Source organism: Thunnus albacares, chromosome 9 (genome assembly GCF_914725855.1).
Source record: "Thunnus albacares chromosome 9, fThuAlb1.1, whole genome shotgun sequence".
Lineage (NCBI taxonomy): Eukaryota > Metazoa > Chordata > Actinopteri > Scombriformes > Scombridae > Thunnus > Thunnus albacares.
In genome coordinates, this window is record NC_058114.1 from 34,498,523 (window position 1) to 34,514,803 (window position 16,281).

The following is a 16,281-nucleotide window of genomic DNA, read 5'->3' on the forward strand; positions in this document are numbered from 1 at the left end:
CTGGATACTGAGCCATGGGTCCACATGGATCCCCTCACTGAATTTCACAGTGAAGCGTTGTGCTGGGAGCAGCTGAGCGAAAATAGACATATGGCTCAGAAGGATTGGAAGAAGAAAAGTATTGTGAGGTAACGCAAAAGTATTGCTGGAGAACGCAAAACATATTGTGAGACAATGCAAAAAAAGTCGTTGTGATGGCCAAAATAGTTTTTACAAACAATTTTTAACAATTGATGACATAAGTTCAAGTGATCACTCGAGAATTTTATCGTCCACATGGCATAATATCTACTGCTACAATCTGTTACCTAAAAATGAACTGAAAAGAATTGTGGGTGAGATAAAATAATTTCCCATGTTAGAGTTTTTTGTAGCACTCTCTTTCTGTTTGTTATCATGGGGAAAGGGCTGTGTGTCTCTCTGGCTCCTCGTTTCTGTGTCATGGCTGTCTAACTGTGTTCTGAAACACCACGCTCACACATCACATAACGTCACTGTGTGTATTTTTCAGCAGTTTGCACAATACTCGATGCCAAAACTGTATCCATGGAGACATAATTGACCAAGAATGTCATAATCCACCAGTTGCCATTAAAACATTAAGGGGAAATCTTGATATATGACTATTTACAATCTTTCTCTCTTCATTAAAGCAGCTTCTTTCCATATCCCACTCTGGCATTCACTCTTTTTCTAACTATGTTCAGTTTACCTCCATATTTAACCCCCTCTCTTTCTCTTTAATGAAAGGTGATAGGCTCTTATCATTGACTATCTCAGTCTAGGTCTCACTCTTTATCCTTCTTTTTCACTTTTCTACCCCCACCCATTTTACTCTCTTTTTCTCTCTCACTACTTTACTCCCATGCTCTTCCTAAATTTCAACTGTAGTTGCTGATAGCAGAGAATAACAATGTATTACTCATCTCTCTGTCTTTCATTCAATTTCTCTTGCTCGTCTTGCTGTCATTGCCCATCTGTTTGTGTTTTGCGGGAGAAGTATTACACTGATGAGAAACAGGAATGGCATGTGTTGCAATTGGACTGACAGTCCCACACAGCGGCTAAGACATTGGGCAACCAACCAGTAGATAGTTTAAAGTGGTTTGGATTCTTCAGGTCTGGTGGTTTGAGTGGGTGACAGGATTTACTGGATAACTACAGTTAGTTCCTATGTTGGCTCAGATTGTGTTGTCTGACGCAGCAAGTCAAACATGGGGGTGCAGATTTACTGTGTGTGTGTGTGTGTGTGTGTGTGAGAGAGAGAGAGAGAGAGAGAGAGAGCATGTGTGTTTAGAGAGACTTCATGAGTTCCTGTTGCATTTCTTGCTCCTAAATGTCAATGCAGTGTTGTGACTGTGGTGTGGTGGGTAAATATGTACCCACATACTGAGTCACTGAGCAAACAGAGAAGAAAAAGACAGAGGGAGAGAGATAATGATGAAAAATGAAAAATGTTTGTATTGAAGAAAAGAAAGAGAGAGCGGGAGAGAGATGATCCTTTACATCAAATAATTGAAAGGTATGAGAAAGCTGCTGGTGAAATATTTATCTGCAAAGAAACACTGGTGAAACCTCCAGTCCCACCTCCCGGGCCTGCCCTCACCTTTTTTTCTGTCCAGTGAATTGCTTCATGACGCAGAAACCAAAACAGAGCAGAAGTAACCAGGTAACACACATACACAGGTTATAAAAAGAACAGTGCCATAGGAGCACTAACTAGTTTTACCTTTACAAATGATTCATGTTTCTGAACTAAGTGCCTTAAATCAACCTTTTTTTCTCTTTTTTCTGATGTAACATGATTGTTGCACAAATATGGGATCACACAGCATGTTAATAAAGATCAGCAAATTGAGGGGGCATGGAGCTCTGAAATAAAAAAAAATGTATTTAACTGTCAGTAAGTGAAAGTCCATTGCTGACGTGGAAATTTTAATCATACCCTTTAACTTAATCACACTACTGCTGCTCCACCTTAAAGCAAAACTATGTAACATTTAAATGTACAAAAAGTATATCCTTTCTCATGAAAAAAAGGTTAAATTTCTACGCATTTTTTTTGTTTTTAACCAAACTAACCCATACTTTTGTTTTGGACCTACTTTTTCTTAAGCTGTCGGATACGACCAGTTTCCGGATGTGCTGGCTGAAAGTACCGCAGCAAAAACACCAAGGACACACTCCATAAGGATGGGGGGCTGTACTGAGTCTATTCATTGTTTACCAGCCACCATAAAACATAAAAAGAACGAGAAAGAAGTAGTAGACCACGATAAGCATGCCGGTGGGAAATACAACAGCCACCGCAAACCGGAGAGTTGAGTTTTACAATCAAGAAGAAAAGTTAATTAAATAAAAATTAGCAGGACAAAAAAGAAAGTGACAAATATTAACCCTTCATGGTCCAATAATAATTAAGTGAAAAGAGGCGAAGCAACAGCTGACTCTGAGATGCTGTGTACTTTACCGTTAAGCCTGAAATATACTCCCAAGTGGCTGCAAACACAGACAGCAGGGGACACCACGCAGTGCTTCTGTTTATACTACTTTCCAGAGTCTGTGGAGAACTTATTCACAGTATGCACAGTAGATTGGTGTGACAAACTCCGCGCATGCACACTACTAATCAAATCAAAATGGTGACATCCATGCAAGAAGAAGAGCTCCTTTGTCTGTACTTTGCGCAGTCACATAAAAAAGAAAAGTGTGGAAAGCAAGAAAGTGGTGCATGCGGCTGCTCAATGATAAAGATAGGCGGTTCAGCATGTTGGTGCAGGAAATGCGTGCCATGGACGAGGACAAGCACAATAAGTACTTTTGGATGTCCGCCGCCAAATTTGATTTTCTGGCCTGCAGCATCAGTGAATGCATCCAACACCAGAGAACACACCAAGCTCCGATCATTGTGGCAGAAAGGTTATTTTCATGTACGAAGCAGGCCAATCAGGATGTGCCTAGTGATTACGTGTGTCTCACATGGCATATAAGGCAACGCTTCGCTGTCGCTCTCATCCGTCACATGGAAACAGGCTGTCCCCTGGAAGAGGCCCTTGCAGCCCTCCTGATTCTTCACTCAACTGGCTGGTCAGCAAGCAGGAACCTGCTACCTCTGCTGGTGCAGGATAGGGACATGCTGGCTAACACACCAATAAATGCCCCCCACAAGGACAGAGAAGGCCTCCTCGGAGCTCCTGTAGCTCTGGACGGGCTTTCTGAGTCCATTTCCTGTCAGTCAGTACTTTTAGATGCTGGAAGAGGAGGAGACGCAGGCCATCATGCACTCACAGGCCAGAAGTTTTGCCAGCATGTTTGCTACCATCATACCAAAGTGGTGTTCCTCCCCCTGATTGTCTTTGGTTTTGTCGATTTGCTGGAGATAGTGGAGGATAGCATCCTCAACAGGTGTGAGATGCGATCTTCTTTTCTGGGATGTGATGGGGGGAAAATAGGACACGTGGACGCTGGGAAGGATATACTGAGAGGTAAATGAGGTGCTGCTCTTTGACTGTATATAAAGATGGAAAATGCGTCTCCACTTCCTGCCTATGCAAAAGTGAATTTAAAATATCTTGATTCCGAGAGCTGCCATCTTGCCTGTGTGATGTCATTTGGAGCCAGAGTCTGCACAGTAGAGTTGGGCGGTGGGATGACAGCTTTCGGGACACACCCCCTCAGCCGTCTGTTGCCTGAGAGGAGTTTCAGAGCAGCTGTCACAGCTGTTGATCATGACATCAGACCCCCTTTTATATCGTAAAATAACTAATTGAAACTTATCAGTGTGATAACATCAGAAAACATCAGTATGAGAAGAACTACCTAAAATGACAGAAACCATCTTTGGCAAAAATTTATTTGATGTGCACTTAATCAGCTTTGCTCATGTCCCACTTGCTAACATGGAGGGGGCGGGATTTATGACCTATTCTACAACCAGCCACCAGTGGACAATCAAGATGTTTTGGGTTCACTTTTGGGGAGCTGTCTATTTATATACAGTCAATGGTGCTGCTGTGGGTGGTGTTGAAGTCACTGGTGGCGTTGATGGAATGGAGCTCCTTGGGGAAGTAAAGGGGTCTTGTGCAACACCACTATCGACTGTTTCCAGGAGCAGCATGAAGTGTCACTATCTTCCTGTGCCTGCAATACGTTAAAGGTAGAGTCAGTGATTCTGGAGAAAGATTGTTCAATACACTTTTTTCAGCAAGTATCACCTCACGGTCTGTAGCTGTCCATTCTGTGTGTGCCCTGAAAAAATTCCAGTGCTCAGGACAGGGGGAAGTCATCAGAGCAGCTATCTGTGCAAGGACATGACAGTCCCCACTCTCATGACAGTCTCAGCACCTGTTGAATGGTGGGGGTGGGCTGGCATACTGGAGAGAGGGATGGCCAATTCACATAGAAAGTGTTTTCTCATGGTACAGACACGCTTCCATTTTGTTAAATGTATCAATCCACACTGGATCCAAGACAGTCTCATGGAGATGCCCCATGTTTTTTTACGCTCTGAGTCTGTTTCTGTTCACATTTAGTGAAGCGTAATCTGAGCAGGCAGCTGTTTAAATCATACAAATATCCTGCTGTATGTGTCCTCAGCTTATTACCTGTATCAATGAATCAATAAATACAAACTAGAGGCTGACATTTTTTCAGGAATCCTGTGGGTCACGTGATTCCCGTGTGATTCCCATTGGATGGGAGTCAATTTCACTACTCATAACGGGAATAAAAATCAATGGGAGCGGGCGGGAGCGGGAATCATAATAACAATAGTAAAGTTCTTATATGTTCTAATATGAATAAATGCCATTTTATTTGTGGATGAAGACGCACGGTGCAGCCAAACAATTACAGAGTCGGAAGATTCAGGGAAGACAGTGTTACAACGCAGAGTGAATGAGAATGATCCGTGTATCAGCCTGGCAGAGCTTTTGGGCAAGTCTGAAGTTTGGGCAAGCTCTGACTGTACTGGATACTGAGCCATGGGAAAAGCAAAAGAACTGTCAAGGACCTCCAAAAAAAGGGAGTTGAACTTTATAAATCAGGAAAAGGATTTAAAAAGATATCCAAAGATTTGAAAATGCCAATCAGTAGTGTTCAAGCTCTGATAAAGAAGTGGAAAATTAAGGGTTCTGTTGATACCAAGCCACGGACAGGTAGAGCAACAAAGCTTTCTGCCACAAGTGCCAGGAAAATTGTTCAGGTTGCAAAGAAAAACCCACACACAACTTCAGCTGAAAGTTGCACGTGGCTGTTTCAAGATGCACAATAAGGAGGTACTTGAACAAAAATGGGCTGTGCGGTCAAGTTGCCAGTAAAAAGCTGTTACTGTGCCAATGCCATAAAACAGCCTGCTTACAATATGCCAAACAGCACCTAGACAAGCCTCAAAACTTCTGGAACAAAGTTATTTGGAGTGATGAGACCAAAATTTAGTTTTATGGTCACATCTATAGACACTAGGAATGGAACACATCTTGCAGATTCTGCCAGGGTATGTAAACTTATGAGCACAACTGTATGTATGATTTGTTACTTACTTGTGTTACACTATATTTATTTTCTTGTGTGCTCTGGCGTCTAGATAAAGAACTTTGTAAGTAAAATTAAATTATTGTTAATCATTATTATGTATTACAATTATCTTATGTTTGGGTTGCTAATCTTTTATTTTTGTACTTTTTTTTACCCAACATATAGGAATTTGGCATCCTGAGCAAGGACATTGTCTTTGTGACAGATAATGGCTCAAATGTGGTGGCAGCATTTAAAGATTACGTCAGACTTTCCTGTGCCGGCCATAACATGAACCTGATTTTTAAATATGTTTGACCACTTGGATGAGGAGAACCCACAGCACAGCATCATCATCAACCTGTTTAGGGATGCAAAGACCCTTGTCACACACTTCAAAAGAGCAGGATAAGATATTTTACAGTCCTGTCATGTCTGCTTGGTAAGGCTGCTTAAATAATAATAATATATTATAATATATACTATAAAATATAATAAATAAAATCAACATGAAAAATCAACTGCTGTAATTGATCAATTGCAAAGGCTACATTTTCATCTGGCTCTTTTGTCTTAATAATCTATTTCAACTGTAAATCTTTTTTCTGAACTGAAACATTTAATATTTCAAAAATCTCAGTCAAATTGATTTTTTATCACTTAGCCCTACCTTGCTTAGTGTGAACTGTCTCTTCCTTGAATTTCAGATTACACAAGGTACTGGACAGATCACTGAAACAAGCAGTGGAGACGAGGTGGAATACCAGACTTGCAATGCTCTAATCTGTGAGAGATGCTCTGCGGACCGGTAAGCTGCATGAGGTCTTGCTTCACTGAAAAGAGCTTTGTTATGTCAACAACCTAGATCCAGACCGTCTTGAAGACATCATCCACCTCCTGGAACCTTTTGATGAGGCTACCAGGCACCTTTCCACTGAGCAGACACCTACTCTCCACCTTGTCCTCCTGATCAAGGCAACCCTGCTGAGGGGTTTGTTGCTTCAGGATGGAGAAAGTACAATTGTGAAAGAGGTAATACAGTCGTGATTTGAATTGTTTTGTTGGCGGTCATTCAAGTAGCTAAGAGCAGCTGGGCCCTATCCAATAATAATGTTACAAATATCATCTGATTTTTTTCCCCGTCATAGCAGAAAAGGTAGTTAGCCCAGGTGGTGGAGTTGAAATTCAAAATCCACCTTTACCACAAGATAGCCACAGCTCTCTGTCTCCTTGCCTGAGGTGTTTCTTAAGGAAAACTCTCAATGTTGAGGAGTATGAGGAGGTTATAAACATTCTGGCAGCAATCACAGAAAGAGCAGGGGCAGGGGAGAGAGTCCATATCAAACAAGGTAATTCACAGCACTAGCACTAAGTACAGACAGAGCACTCACAGAAAAATTCTAATATAATTACAAAATGTCCCCCCTCACTTAAGGAGAGGTATAAAGTGTACACACACACTAATTTCCTACAAGTGGTATATTATATATACCAATATTAGGACAAATAGGTATTCTACACTATACAAAGAATTTTAATGCAAAGTGGATTGCTCTATAACAATCTGTCTTTTTTTCTCAAAAGATCCACCCCTAGTGGCCACAGAGGTGCACAACTTCTCAAGTTGTGTGCAGGAGGAGGAGAGGGAGGAGGACAGTGGTGACACAATTAAGGAGTCCTGGGGCCGCCAGTTGGTGATAAAATATATGAATAAGCCTTCAAAGACGACCGGCTTCCAGTCCCTTCTCAAGTTCTGGCAGAAGATGTCAGTTGGGCTAGTGCCAGTTGCCAAGAGGCTGCTGGCAATCCTGGCAACAAGTACCCCGTCAGAGGGGAGTTTCAGTGTTGCGGGGAGACTAATTGAGGAGTGGCATGTTCGGCACCACCCCTCTGGAGTATGTTGAGGTGTTTCTTAAAGACTGTGTCTAATGTCTCCTAACTGGTTTGCCATGTAAAGTTTAAAAAACTTTGTCATGGGACGGGATAGATGTGCAGAGGGTCAAGTATTTGTATTTGTATCTGTATATGTTGAGGCAGCAAAATAATTTGTATTTGTATTCAAATAAAAGTGGAAAGAGGCTTTTGTTTTTGTTTTTATTACACTTTTAATTCTAGAAAATTAAGTGGTCATGAATGAACTACCTGACGAAGGAGGTCCCCACAACGAGTTTTGAACTGGAGTCTCCCAGATCATAGACAACTGCGCTGACTAATGAGCTAAAACTTAATTCATCACATCATTGCAGACAGACCTCTACCTATTTATACACCCATAACACAGAGACAGTACACCGTGTAATGTGCAAGGAAGAACTTCAAAGGCCATTATTGCTTTGCACTTTTCATTTATTGCCTATTTTTTACAACCTAACTTTATGGAAAGAAAGGGAACAACAGGTTATGGAGAGTCCCTTGGGAGCACTTCGTGTGTGTCAGTAGCTTAGCTTTATCTCTGGGAAACACCCCTAACTCCGGGAGTGATGTCCAAATAAGGAAATGTACATCATGCAACAGGTGGATGTGACTCACCTTGTGATTGACCTAAAAGCAGAGCAGAGTAGAGAGACTGAGATAGAAATGTAAAACGACCTGAGTGCTGGTATTTGACATGTTTTTTTTCTTCCTGAAAACAAATAATTTAAAAAATATTTGTATGAAACAAGTATTCGTAAAAAACCCACTATTTGTACTTTGCTGAATAATGTTTATGTATTTGGGCACACCCCTACAGGACAGGATTATTTTTGTGGGAATGGGATGGGACAGGAGTGAAAATCCACTCCCATGTCACCTTCTAATACAAACACTGTCAATTTCTTCCTGTGGAGTCGACATGCAAACTATTTTGGCTCAGTAAATTTCTGCTGTCAGTCATACTGATGAAGGCAGTTTGTCAGGCCGCTGTCCTCGCAGCTCCTCAGAAGCTGCAGCTGACAGATGGCTGCTTCTGTGGACAGGGATGCTGAACACAGGTTGAGTGAGAAGTGGGGAGGCAGCAGAGAGCGGAGCGGAGAGTGTGGATGGACTGTTGCACTCATGAGACAAAACATTTTTTCCTCTCACGATAAAGTGTGAGAGGAACAGAAGTGACTCTAGAGCTGACACATTACTCTAGATTCTGCCATATTTCTCTTCTGGTTGTTGCCTTGGCAATGTGCATCCATGAATTTGGGGAGTGGAGCTTCTGAAGGAGCATGAAGGAAAGGATGTATTTGTTCAGGTGTTAAGTTCAAATATCAACAGTCTTTCTCCAGAATGACTGACTCAACCATTGTTATCAATTTGTCAGTTATCTTAAGTCCTACCAGACACTAAAAAAAAAATAAAGACATAACTTCAAATTTGATTCACATTACTGCCACTGAAAAGTTGGAGTCTGTGTCCCGGTGTTTCATGAAGTCAGACAGCCAGCTCAAGAGGGAAACAATGGGGGGAATAGAAACATTCCCGTCTGCTGCACCACTTCTTCCCTTCATCTTCTTCCTTGCTTTTGTTTTAAGGATGAATTGTGGAAATGTATGTAGCGATGGACCTCTTCACACAGCCTCTTGTCAAATTCAGCGTCTATTTTGGTTTTCCAGCGCATGCACAGTTGATGCCCTTGAAGCATAGTGGCCGTGTGGGCCATGTGTACTCGTGGACGTAGAAAGTATAACACCAGCTTTAATGTAACCTCCAACATTGGCTTCTGTTCTGCATTGGTTACTATGTTTAAGTGACAGTTTGGTCTGGATATTAGCTACATTTTGCTGTTATCACTGATTATTTCTATGATTCAATATCCTTATGTGAGGAGGGTGAGTGCTATATAGTACAGAAAGCTTATCTCTGCTTCTGCTAAACATAACTAAGTTACACAAACTACTACTATAACCAGGTTTATTTTTGTCATAATTACCACTAATACAGTCCACATTAATTGCATCCTATTTTCATTTATGATCACTCATTATCTCGCCAATATGTAACTTTTGTTGTTATCAACAGTTTAAACACAGGTAGTGTGTGAGGATGATGTGGATTGTGATGTTAATGGGACATATTACATATTGGATAATTCACTATCTGGCTGTTGTCGTGGCTACAATTGACACCCCTGCTGAGACGAGACCTTTACCTGCAGTTTCTCACTCAGTCAGTTTAACGCTAGTTGTTAACAACTAATGCTACATATCACACAGCTGCTGTGGTTTCACCATGTAAACCTGGTGGTTCCTGGCTTTTAGAATATTTAGCTGTTGTAAATTAGTAGCATATACAGTAAAAATAATTTTTAGGAGACAGGTTAGACCTTTCTTGTCTACCTGTCAAAAATGTACATGGTTTCAGTCAATGGTTGGAGTCAATGAAGAGGCATTCCTCCACATGCTATCTGCTAGTTTCTACAATTAAAATTTGCTGTTGTACTTCAGACTGTGCATTAAGTTACTTTTCATACATATAAATGTATATCATCAAATGTTGTAAATGCTGTTCTAAATACCAAGTTTCTGGTGCTCAGTATTGATAAAGCACTCAATTAGTTTTGATAAGAATGCTCCTGTCTGACTGCATCTTACTTTTAAGATTCTGTGGATTTTTAAGACTTTGGCAGATTCCAGGGGAACTAATTTGTAGCATTTAACATCTCTGATTGCATTTTCCTCAGGGAGTTGTGCTCCCAACCCTGTAGGCTGCGTGACAAAGTTCTGCAAGGGTTTTCTAAAGGCAACAGCAATAAGATAAGACTGTCAACAAGAGGTTGGGAACTCATAAAAGCAAATGGAGTTAATGTTCAACAGAAAATGACTCAGGAAGTAAAGATCTTTATCTTTTACCTTTTTTATTTCAGCGCTGAATTTATCTATCTAGGTTGAGATAAAAAAAATGTAAAAGTGGACTGAGGTAAATAGAGGAAAGTTTAATTATAACATCAACAGTCACTTATTATTCCAAAAAGTACAACTGACTGACTGATCTAATATTTGTGCAACTTGACCTGGAAATAGCAGGGAACTACTCAAACCTTTCCTTCTTCCTCATATTACTGTTCTTTTAAATATTTGATTATCCTTAAATGTGGGGTGGCATACTCTAGAGGAGGTGCTAAAAGGCTAATGTGCAATAATAATTAGAATACAAGGAAAAATAAGGATTAGAAAACAGAAATATAAAGGAGGAAATTTCCAAGATTAAAAAAAAATATTTCTCAACCATTCATCACAAAAATACATACCCAAACATGTAACAACAGTGACCCTGTCCATGTGATGCCGTGGAACTTATCTGTGCAAGCGTGACACAAACAGTCCCTGAGCTCACAAAAGCCCCTGAACCTGAGGTGCTCTGACTGAACTACTGCAGGGCTCCATTTTATTTACCATAACCACAATCATTCCTTAACCCTGATGTGACAGTACTTGCCATGTACAGATATTATAAAAAAATAAAAATCTTAAAATGTAAAAAAAAAAATAAATAAATAAAAAAAATCATGTCATTGGACATAATCTTGGGTTCATCGTCCAGTATTGATGTTGTTGTATAGGAGTAGGGGTAGTCTCTTAACATCCACCCTTTTTTTGGAATTTTCGCCCATTTGGCATACCCCAATGGAAAAGCTTGTAACAGAAGAACTGTAAGGCCGAAATGCATGTATTAGGCTTTATCTGAAAAGTAGCATCTTCTAGCTTCTGGGAATGTGCTTGTTTAGCATGTGGCTAAAAGACAACTAAAATTACATTAGTTCAAAAATGGCTCAAAAAAGTGTTTTTGGTCCTTGACTTATAATGAGTCATATTTGAATAACAATAACTAGGACATATTTTATGCCAGAATTATGCAAATCACCACATACCTTCTATATCTTGTTAGTCACACCTGTGTAAATTCCAAACCTCTAGGCCTAATCATAGGGGAGCCAGGGAGTTTTTAGTTTGTGGTGTCACTGGTGTCCCCAAACCTATCCAAAACATCTCCAAGTGGCCAAATTGTGCCAATTGCTTTTACTCATTACTGTGTGTTGCTAAGCAGCTTACAACTGCTTAAGCAGGTCGCCATTAACCCAGTGGACCTTAAGAGGTTAAGTTGAGAAAGAGTTGTTGGAGGCAGTGTGATGCAGCAAGTAGGAGGCTGTAACAGCTGGCTTTTCACCTCACATTCTAGTGTAGCCATTCAGAACTGGTAGAAAAAGTTTTGACTTCAGACATGGTCTGACCACATGTAGTATGACTTTGTTGATTGGAAGCATACTGAAGCCATCAGTTTCCACTCACACGACAGAATTTGGAAGTCTGTGATTGGATGTTTCTGACTGAAATGCTGATATGGAGTCATAGTTTTCTTCTCCCTTCCAATATCTTTGATATTTTACCTAAGAACCAGATGTTTTTCAACACAAAAGCTCATCTTTTGCACTAATTCAACTGGGAGACAGCAGGGCTTGGGAATATTTTTTGACCTGTGGCATGTCAGTGTTTGGGAATTATGCCTATGGAAGTAAGTCTAAAGTCTGTGCGTGTGTGTGTGTAACTCTGTGAGTGTTTTTGCTTGGTGGCATCATTTACCCTGCTAAGGCCTGTTTACAGTACCTTAATGACAGGACCACAGGTATGATGATGCGTCACTGCTACACATAAAACACACACACACGCAGACAGACAGAGGGTCAGTTTACATGTGCGTTGTGAGTGTGGTGTATTTAAGCATTTAAGCGTCATAAACAACAAAGCCCACAGCATGGCCAATCACTCAGATGAGAGGCAAAATTGCCCTCAATGGAGTGTAAAAGACTGCAGAGGCAAACAGTGAGTTTGCAGGTTAAATTCAGACCAAGAGAAGTGCCCCCCCCCACACACACACACACTTTACCCTCCTCCCACATTCTTTTAAAGTCGCAAATCGCTGTATCCCTGCAAATGCCCCTATATTCCAACACTTACAGTAAAAGGACGTTTGAATCATTCCTGTCCCATCTAAGACATTACATAAAAAAAGCAGGCAAACATAAACCTGTATCAGTACAACAGTACATTATCGCATTCCTATTGACTGCTTGTTGTTACTGAGCCGCAGTGTTACCATCCTGTAAACTCAGTTTTGGGTAATTGAACAAAAAAGCTTATATCTAATCCCACAAGCACTAGTTAGCTGCTTCGTGTTTGGAATCATACCGCCACCCTGTGGTGCAAGCAAGCTATAGTTATTCCGCAAAAGTTTAGTGAGAGTCTCCAGTCTATCTACCACTACACATACACATACATACACACACACACACACACACACACACACACACACACACACACACACACACAAACACACACACTAACTTTTCAGCCCCCGCACTTCTGAAATGAATGCAGCACCCCTGCGTCAGACATTGGCCTAAACACTGTTTTAGGGGCTTAAATTACAGTTTAGCTTAGCTGCTGCTCTGTCTACCACCAACACACCAATTTCAGGAACCTGCAGTGTCACAAGCTGACAAGAGTTTATTCATTCATTCTCTTGGTCATTCATCTGTCATTTTAACAGGGGATGACACATTAAGAGTGGAGCCTCTTAATGTGGTGCTACAGCTGATTACAGGACAGCTTCGCCTCAACATAAACAAAGGGAAAATGTCTGGTTAAAGGAGAGGTTCAACATTTTGTGAAAGATGCATTTAGTCCAAGACATACTAGATGCTATTAAATTATTGTTAAAGTTTTAAGCAAATTTTCTGAAATTGTGGAAGAATAACATATGAATCAGTGCATGCTTCTATCAAGTACCCTTATACGAACATATACCATAGGCTACATGACAACATGACAAGATGCCATACTAAACCAGTAACTTCAACATATCAGGACATCTCACCGTTGCTTTATGACATTTGTGCTCTCTTTTTTCAGGGTTGGATTAATCGTGTAGGGAGCCTGGGGCAAAACAGAGCCTGGGGCAAAACAGAGCTGTGGCTGTGGACCACTACTGACCCCCACTCTGCCACTTTCTTTGCATTTTATAAGTTAGTAGTTGATAATAAGTTTGTGGTCATTTGATTAAGCACACAATGTGTATGCACCATGTGAGCACAATAACACAATAACATAATGACATAATAATGGCTTTAAGATATGGCTGGCAATTTTCTATACTTTTCTGTCTTGTAAGTTCTTTGAGAAATTTATGATGTAGTACGAAGTCAAGAGGTTGTGATATGTAGCACAACAAGCTAAAGAAGCTGTAAACAGAATCAAATTCTCACACATGCCTTACATGGAACTACTGTCCTCTCTGGAGACTAAAAAAACAAGATCACCGTTATTAGTCTTTGGAGCTGATTCTAAATAAACTACTGTGCCCAAAAATGGCTCTGCACATGAGATTTGAAAAATGTAGAAAATCACCACCCTTATCCTTTAAGGCCAGATTTCAACCAAGCAGCAGCTACCACAGCTTGATTCTGAAGTACCTGAAAGTGCCGGGACTCACACCAAGTCGGACTACTGTCGCAATATTTCACTAAGTTTAACGTTACATGATTACGATACCTACCCTGTTAGCACAGTTTAGGTAAAGTAGCTAATGTTAGCCCAAAGTGCACCGCTTGGTTTTCTCAGTAAGCTAACGTTAGCTTGGATCCGAGGTAACGGGGCATGTTTCCAGAGCACGAAAGGCAACACCCTGCTTATTTGGAAGGTCCTGGCTCCAAACGGAATAGATGGTGCTGACTGTAAACTGCAACTCGGGGCTTTAAACCAGCTCCAATGTAAACCAACTGGTGATGTCACCTCACTTCATCCATCTTTATATAAAGTGAGATTTTAACTCAGAGTTCTTAATCAAGAAGGAGCCTCAAGATTATGCCATAATGCAAGTGTAATTTATACTTTAGTGGTCCATACATTAATCAAATTACAATACTAATTAACAATACATCTGGTATAAACCTGGAGCTTTTGAGCCCCAGGATAGTTACATGCTTTGATCATTTGATAATTCAGCCCTGTCTCTTTTAATGAGTGACATCGTGTCTTCTAATCCAAATGGACCCTGTGGTGTTTTTATCAGCTGCAGTTTTTGTTATCAATTGTTTTTATTCCAAAGAAAAAACATAACAGATTTTGTTACAATAACAATACAAAATAACAAAGTGTAATAACATAATATATTCCACTATAACGTGAAGGGGGCAACAGTTTTGAAACATTCCAGTTAAGTCTGATAATAATGATCTGTCAAATCACAACTGACAACCGGGCAGACAATTTCTAGGGATTTTTCAAGCAATTAAGATAAACTAAAGTTGCGTTCATTTTCTAAAATGAGCAGATTGAATACATATCTTCATAATTCATGATAATAAACTGTTTGACGATACCAATACCATTCAACTTAACAGTTAGGAAATTGTTTGAATATTTACTGTAGTAATACTTATTCAATTAGTTTGCTGAAAAATCCATTATTGGACTGGATGTTTGAGATACTTATCACCCTGTAGCTAACAAAGGGTAATCCCTCCCTCCCTCCCACCCATGTGGCGCCCAGTTCCCTCCCCTCCCAACCCACAATAGTTCATTGATACATGCTGGAGAAATGCATAATATTACAACATTACATCAACTTACAATTGCATATCTTATAATGTCACAAGAAAACATATTCAAACCAACATCTGTTTAACCTCTGCTATTGCAGAGGCCCATGACTGGACAGTCGATTCTTTAGCTCCGTGTATTCTAGCTATGGATTATTCCATGTATAAAATACTCAGAAAAGACATCATCTATCGAGTATAGGTAAGGGAATGAGGAGGTTTCCATCTAAGAGCTAGCATTTTTTTCACTGCAGTAATATGTCTTATTATCACTGCAGTAATAATAAGATGAAAAAATTGGTAGATGGCAGGTTAAGTGTTGAAGTATCGTTCAGAATCAACAATCTGGGGCAACATGGAATATGCTCCCCCAGAAAATTAGATAATGCAGAAGTTACTACTTTCCAAAATGCAGCCACACCAGGGCACTCCTGGTACATATGTACAAATGTGCCCACATGGCCTAGAGTACATAGATGACAAAATGGAGAGGGTGAGAGTTTCATAAGATGGAATTTTCTAGGGATAAGATAAAGTCTATGTAAAAAATTAAAATGAATAAGTTTATGGTTAGGATTTTTAGATATGTGGTGTAGATTATCCCAAACTGTAAACCAATTGATCTCACCACCGAGATGTTCAAACTCTCTTTCAGTAACAAGTTATAAACCTAGGAAACTAAACCACTTGACCAAACTCCCACATTAAATAAGAGATGGGGTCCATGGGTATAGAGAGGTTGCCCCCAGGGAAAACCATGAGCATGCATGGATGCTCTGAGTTGTAAGTATAAGAAAAAAGGAGAAGCCAGGTAGGTTATCTGTTATTCGCAAATCATTAAATGTTCTGAGACCATCTTCATTACAGATGTCAGACAATGAGTGGATGCCTCTATTACTCCATTGAGGAAATGAAAACGGGGTAACGCCTGTAAGAAGAGCATAATTATGAAAAACGGGACTGTGATTATGCCACTTTAACTGAGAGTGAGTTGCTTTTTCTACAAAGTGCCAGGTTGTTAAAAGGAAAGACATAATAGGGCCCAGCTTGGATTTGAAGAGTTTAGGAGACAGGTTTGAATATGTTACGTCTTGTAAGCGATGTGGGGAGGCCAGGTTTTCCTCAAGAGCCCACCATGAGACTGAAGCATTGGGGTCTAACCAGATTGATAACGGGCGCAACAGAAAAGACCAAAAATACAACCT

At 40.3% G+C, this 16,281-nt stretch overlaps 1 long non-coding RNA gene across 2 annotated transcripts; it reads left to right on the plus strand.

Annotated features, from left to right (window-relative positions):
- The first annotated feature begins 1,577 nt into the window (after positions 1–1,577).
- LOC122989110 lies at positions 1,578–7,587 on the plus strand. Of its 2 annotated transcripts, none has more exons than XR_006404943.1 (4): positions 1,578–5,956; positions 6,222–6,546; positions 6,663–6,863; positions 7,099–7,587. It is a non-coding gene; the product is annotated as an uncharacterized LOC122989110 (long non-coding RNA). The 2 variants fall into 2 exon arrangements; XR_006404942.1 differs by having other exon boundaries at positions 6,666–6,863.
- Positions 7,588–16,281: the final 8,694 nt, after the last annotated feature.